The following is a 4,993-nucleotide window of genomic DNA, read 5'->3' on the forward strand; positions in this document are numbered from 1 at the left end:
TTGCTCAGCACTACGATGTGACCCTGATGACTGAGGTCATTCATCACACATTCATCAACAGTTAGCAGTCAAAAGTTTACGTACGCTTTGCAGAATAAACTGCTTCATCAGGGTAATGCTAAATAAAAAGAGAACATACATTTTTGTGATCCCTCTTATTGCTAAAATTATTAACATTTTGCAGATACTGCAAGGTGTATATAAACTTTAAAGCACAACTGTATATCTATCAATTTCATTCATTTGAGCCAAATATAATAATGGACTGGATCTGTTTTATAAACAAATGTTTTCCTTTTTTTTTTCTTTTTTTTTTTAAGGTATTTTTTTCTGACTTTTCTGCCTCTTTGGAACATTTCCATTCACATTTACTTCTGGGACATTGACATAAACAGCACTTTCCAACAACTTCAAAAAAATTGGTGACATGATTTTGGTTTTCTTGTTTTTGTGCCTTTGGATTTCTTCAGGTTTTGTTTTGTTTTTAGACAAACTTATATTCACTGTAATGCTGGAGTAAGCATTTTGTCCTGTTTAATGTTGGTGCTGTGTAAAGTGTGCTATGTTAATATTAGTTTATGTATTAGCCAACATGATCTAACAATGAGCTTCTTTTTTTTACAGTATTTATTAATCTTTGTTAATATTAGTTCATTCAAATGTAGTTTAAGTTAGTTAATACAATTTATAGTCATTGTTCATGTGAGTTCACAGTGCATTAACTAATTTTAATACACAACTTTTGAATATAATAATGCATTATTAAATGTTGAAATTAACATGAACTAAGACTAATAAATGCTTAAAGTATTATTCATTCTTAGTTCATGTGAACTGAAGTAATTAACTAATAATACCTTTTGTAAAGCATTACCCTTTTGAATCTTAGTGTTGTACATGGAATGATACTTTTCTTCACATTTTATTTGTATTAATTCATGGGTTGTGTGTTTGAGGTACTGTGTGTTTGCTTCTAAAATGATGTGTGTACTGGTAATCCCTATGTTATGGGGACCAAATTACCCCAAAAGTATAGTAATACCAGTAAATTACATGCAAACAATCTTATAAATCCATGCAGAATGATGTTTTCTGAAAATGCTAAATGTTTTCTGTGATGGATAGGTTTAGGTACCTTTGTATGAGGGAGAAAATGATTGTGCATAATAAGCATCATTGTCCTCCAGACTCTTTATAAATGAGTTAAAGGGATAGTTCACTTTAAAATGAAAATTCTGTCATCATACTCGCCCTCAAAAGTTGTTTCAAACCTGTATGAATTTATTTCTTCTGCTGAACACAAAGGAAGGTATTTTAAAAAATGGCTGTAACCAAACAGTTAACTGGTCCCATTGACTTCCATAGTATTTTTTTTTTCCTACTATGGAAGTTAATGGGACCAGTTAACTGGTTCGTTACTGACATTCTTCGAAATCAGCAGAAGAAATAAATTCATACAGGTTTGAAACAACTTGAGGGCGAGTATGATGACAGAATTTTCATTTTAAAGTGAACTATCCCTTTAAGGTGTTGTAACTGTTTATGTATAGTGTTTCTTTGGGGGTATTTTGTGCATCAACAGAAAGGTTTTTATGTATTTATTTTAGAGATTTTGTCAGTAAATGTACATAGAGGGTTTTAAATTGAATTTGTGTTGATTGTAACTAGGTTAAGTTTTGTTTTTTTTTAAATTTGAAATAAATTGCAACTTTATTATTATTTTTTTTAATTACAAATGTATTTAATTATATAATAGTGTACATGTATATTACATTAAAGTATATTTTAGTCCACATTAATTGCTTGTCAGTATATTTGGAAGTACACTTTTATCATATTTCAAAGTTCAAATAAAAATGTATTAAAGTCCCACTTAAGTTGTTCCAAAAAAAGCACTCTTAATTTCAACTAATTTCATTTAATTTTAGCTTAATCTGTCATACATTTGAAATCAATTACATGCAATACGTTTGTCGAAAACATTACACTTAATTCACATTTAAGTGTAAGTTAACTGACATTAAAGTATATTTTAGTTCACATGAATTGCTTGTCAGTTCATTAAACTACACTTTAACTATATTTTAAATACACAAAAAGTACTTATTAAATATGTATTAAAGTCCCATTTATGTTTAAAAAAAAGCATTCAAAAGTTCAACTAATTGCATTTAATATTAACTTAATTTGTGATACATTTGAAATTAAATACAAATAAAATGCACTTAAGCGGTGAAAACATTACATTTAATTCACACTTAAGTGTATTGTTAACTAACATTAAAGTACATGTTAGTTCACATTAATTGCTTGTCAGTGCATTGAGCAGTGCACTTTAAATCAATTTTAAAGACACTAGAAGCAATTATGAAAGTAAATATAAAGTTGTATTTAAGTCCCACTTAAGTGGTACCAAAAAATCACTCTTAATGACAACTTATTGCATTTTATTTCAACTTAATATGTGATATATTTCAAATCAATTATACTTAATGTGCATTCAGACCGGTGAAAACATTGCATTTGAGTTACACTTAAGTGTATACATTTAAAGTATATTATTTGTATAATAAGTACACTTTATAAAAGTACACTAAAGTGCTTTTTTTTTTTCACAAGGGTTACCGGGGGGCCAAATCCTTGTGCTCTGCTTAACAATGGTAAGATATCGGCCAAATCTTGCTCTCAGAAGTCGTCCGTTTGTAACCTCATGCTCACAGACCCCCATTAGACGCCCCAAAAGATCCTCACACAGAAACGTGCGGCTCCGCCCTTCCCTCTGGCAATCTTTACAGAAGCCAAGGCAAGGGCAATACTATCTGCAGCCAATACTAACTCTGATAGAAAGTCAGCAAATTCTTTGATAAAGTCTGTATGGTGCCCTGGTGGCCTGTATACAGTAGCCAGCACAAATCTCCAACGTGATTTGTCATTTACACTATATAGTGTTACATTAAGCACCAACACTTCAAAAGAAGCAGATGACAAATACGTTATAACCATTATTAAACTAAACCTGTTAACCTTAGCACAAGAAGGCTCAATCATTGGTTGACCTTTGTGTACAAATCTGGACACACTCCTTCATATTTAACTACACTCTTAGCACCAGTAGATCTGAATACAATCTAAGATCATGTAGATACACACTGTATGATGTTCCACAAACTAAAACTAAAACAAAGTTTGGCAAAACTGCTTTTAGTTACAGTGCTCCAACTTCATGGAATGAGTTGCAAAATCAGCTAAAACTGCAGGTTTTTATTTCACATACTGAATTCAAGTCAGCACATACACTTGCACAGACAATCCATCGCAACAATCCATCAGGGACGCTGGAAAACGTGGAAGGATAATTATCAATTATCTCATCCCTCTTCTCCTTGAAGGGTTTTAAACCAGCCATGATGTAAAAATGGCATCTGTGACCCTCTGCCATGAAGTTTCTTAAGAAGATCCAGGCATTCTGTCAAAGTTTTCAGAAGACAGTTGATTAGTCACGTTTGAATTTATAGACACTCATAAACAGATTTTGAGAAATGTACTTCATGTAAGGTCATGTTACCATGAAATACACAGCATTTCTTGCTGTTACTATGATATTCTCTGGATGCCCATGAACATTTATTCATTGCTAAACATTCATTGTCAATCCGCTGTGTTTTACACTTTGCTCATCATTGACAATAATAATAATTTTAATTGTCTAATAATTTTACTGAGCTCTATATGTTTTTTAAGCAATGTTATTTCCATTTCGTTCTTGTTGTTGGTCTCACCTTTGGACATAGGTGACCTTTGGGGAAACCAAAGGCTTATTCTTGTGATCAGCTGATCCAGCAGTTTGTATATGTCCTTAGTCGCGTTGCACTCAGCAAACTCTCTGGCCTCTGTGTATAATCTGGGGTCTTCGAAGTCCGTCAGCTTGACTTTCAGGGTGTATGGATTGATAACGTTCTTCATGTGTGTTGTTTGATAAACACCATGATCTATGCAGTGCTGCAGCGCCACAACAAGCTGCCAAGCGATGTGTTTCACTGCGGATTCCTTCAGGGAACCTCGGTTTCGGTGGTGGAACTCAAACAAGGTAATGTTGCTATGTGAATATTCCAGAACCAGGACGTCTTGATCTTTCAGTATATACATGTCATATAACTGTAGGATATGTGTGCTAGCTGGAGGCTTTTGTAGCATCAACATTGCAGCTGCCTCTCGACTCATAGGTATGGGAAACGCAGGCTAAAGAAAAGAGATTGACAGAAGGTTAGTTGACTAAACCACATACTTTGAGTTAATTAAAAATGAAAGCAATGTACTTTACAACTGATGTTTCTAGGCTTTCAGCTATATCTTATACTGTCTTCATACAAGTGCATCAATTACCAAATTACAATTTAATAAAACGATTCTTGGAGAATTTCATGAAGAATAAAGTTGTCAACTTACCGATTCCACCAGCGTCTCAGGCCGGCTCTTCTTAATACAACGGATGAGCACCTACAAAGTGAAGAAAATTGTTGCAAACGTAAGTAATCTGATCCATTTTTGTTTGGATCAGTGCGATGGGGGAAGTCAACAGGGTGCAAATTTTAAAACGAGGATAACACGGTGTAGGCAACACCGATTTTTGTCGTTGTTTCTCTGTATTGACAGCACTCCAAATGTACAAAAAAATGAGCTCAATGTTAAAATTGACCGGAATTCTCCTTTAAATTAAACCGCTTTTAGTAGAGGTTTAAATGTAATTTTGCACAACATTTATTTTCCAAACAGTTGATAAGCACAGTCTGATCAAATTAAGAGAAACTCGTAAAGGGCGATGAAAGTGAAGAGGACTGTGGTCGTGGAAGAAGAGAAAACCTCTTTGCATCTCTTCTGATGATGAAGAGCCTGAGGAGAAGGAAATAATTAAGAAAAAGGTATGTAGCATGTGTTTTAAAATTATATTTAATTTAATTAATATAATTTAACCTGTAATATTGTATAAACTCAA

General features: G+C 33.1%; 1 long non-coding RNA gene across 1 annotated transcript; it reads right to left on the reverse strand.

Annotated features, from left to right (window-relative positions):
- Positions 1 to 3,242: 3,242 nt before the first annotated feature.
- Positions 3,243 to 4,498, reverse strand: LOC311294899. The gene is made up of 3 exons (XR_014628130.1): positions 4,447 to 4,498; positions 3,780 to 4,239; positions 3,243 to 3,466 (listed from the first exon to the last, which is right to left on the reverse strand). It is a non-coding gene; the product is annotated as an uncharacterized lncRNA (long non-coding RNA).
- Between the last annotated feature and the right edge of the window lie 495 nt (positions 4,499 to 4,993).

This window comes from Rutilus rutilus (genome assembly GCF_951802725.1).
Source record: "Rutilus rutilus genome assembly, chromosome: 8".
Taxonomy (NCBI): domain Eukaryota; kingdom Metazoa; phylum Chordata; class Actinopteri; order Cypriniformes; family Leuciscidae; genus Rutilus; species Rutilus rutilus.